General features: G+C 56.2%; 1 pseudogene; it reads left to right on the plus strand.

The window, feature by feature from the left end:
- Nucleotides 1-3: 3 nt before the first annotated feature.
- On the plus strand, nt 4-1,067 carry LOC119343408 (annotated as a pseudogene).
- Nucleotides 1,068-1,721: the final 654 nt, after the last annotated feature.

Below are 1,721 nucleotides of genomic sequence, written 5' to 3' on the forward strand. Positions count from 1 at the left end.
ACGCCGCGCACTCTCTCCACCTACGCCGCCGTCCAGCAGCGCATCATCCTTGCCCACATCCGGAGGTTGCTAGACCGGAACCGGAGATCAGTCGCGGCGCCGATACAGGTGACCTGCCGCAACATAAACCTCGAGACCTCACAGACGGTCTTCGTAGGGCCGTACCTCACCGAGGAGGCGAGGGAGAGATTCGACAAGGACTACGCCCTCTTCAACGCGGGTCTCCTGGCAATGCCCGTGGACCTGCCCGGGTTCGCCTTCAGACGCGCGAAGCTGGCCGTGGCGCGGCTGGTGCGCACGCTCGGGGAGTGCGTGCGCCAGAGCAAGGCACGGATGCGCGCCGGCGGCGAGCCGGAGTGCCTCGCTGACTACTGGATGCAGGCCCTGGTGAAAGAGATCGACGCGGCCGCGACGCCTCCCGTGCACACCGATGACGTGGAGCTTGGGGGGTTTCTGTTCGACTTCCTCTTCGCCGCCCAGGACGCGTCCACTCTTCGCTCTGCTGGGCTGTCGCCGCCCTGGCGTCCCACCCAGACGTCCTCGCCCGCGTGCGCGCCGAGGTGTCCGCGGTCTGGTCGCCCGAGTCCGGGGAGCCCATCACCGGCGAGAAGATCCAGCAAATGAAGTACACCCATGCGGTCGCGCGCGAGGTGGTCCGCTACCGTCCTCCGGCGGCGCTGGTGCCGCACATTGCCGCGGAGCCGTTCCAGCTGACGGAGTGGTACACGGTGCCGAAAGGCGCCATCGTGTTCCCGTCGGTGTACGAGTCGTCGTTCCAGGGGTTCGCCGCGGCGGACGAGTTCGACCCGGATCGCTTCTTCTCGGAGGAGCGCAGGGAGGACGCGGTGTGCAAGCGCAACTTCCTGGCCTTCGGCGCTGGCGCGCACCAGTGCATGGGGCAGCGGTACGCCCTCAACCACCTCGCGCTTTTCATGGCGCTCTTCGTGTCCGTCGTCGACTTCAAGCGGGACTGGACGGAGGGATGCGACGAGCTGGTGTACGCGCCGGCCGTCATGCCTAGGGATGGCTGCGCTGTCTACCTCCAGCAGCGTTGCTCTTCGTTCTGAGCTGCTCCAGCTACTTCCCTTCCCTTCCCTTGTGCATGCAAATGCGCGGGCTATGTATCTACCAAAAATGCTACACTTACGAAACCCAGCTACGTAAAGCTATGATTCTTTCCATAACGCTAAACTAATCGCCCTTCCTGATTTTCAGGGGTGGGCCTGGGCCTATTTCCTTTCCAACCAAATCAGGCCAGGTCACCTTTTACGTAGGTTACGTAGAAATCTTTACGTAGATGTAGCATGTGTTGGCACATAATAAAAGAAAACATGGCGATCAAATAATTATCCCAATTTAAGATGATCATGGTGACATGTGGTTTCCATTCATACAGTAATAAATTGATTCTCTCGTTTCTTCCTCCCTCGGCAATCTTCATTTCTTTGCAACCATCCTTTGTAAGAAGACAAAGTGATACTCTATATGATCTCCCAACCCCTCCTTCCGCACCACCTTCATTCTTGATCTTGTAATTCTATAAATTGTTTAATATGTAATTGATTCAAAAGAATATTTTGATTATATTTCCATTTATCAATAGTGAAAGATGTACGCGATGCAATGTTTGCATCATCTTATCTTTCGAAGGCAAGAAAGATAAGACTTCAAACCAACACAGAGACTTGATTAACTAAAATATCCATTGTCCCAATTTCTTG

Source organism: Triticum dicoccoides, unplaced genomic scaffold (genome assembly GCF_002162155.2).
Source record: "Triticum dicoccoides isolate Atlit2015 ecotype Zavitan unplaced genomic scaffold, WEW_v2.0 scaffold126419, whole genome shotgun sequence".
Classification (NCBI taxonomy): Eukaryota; Viridiplantae; Streptophyta; class Magnoliopsida; order Poales; family Poaceae; genus Triticum; species Triticum dicoccoides.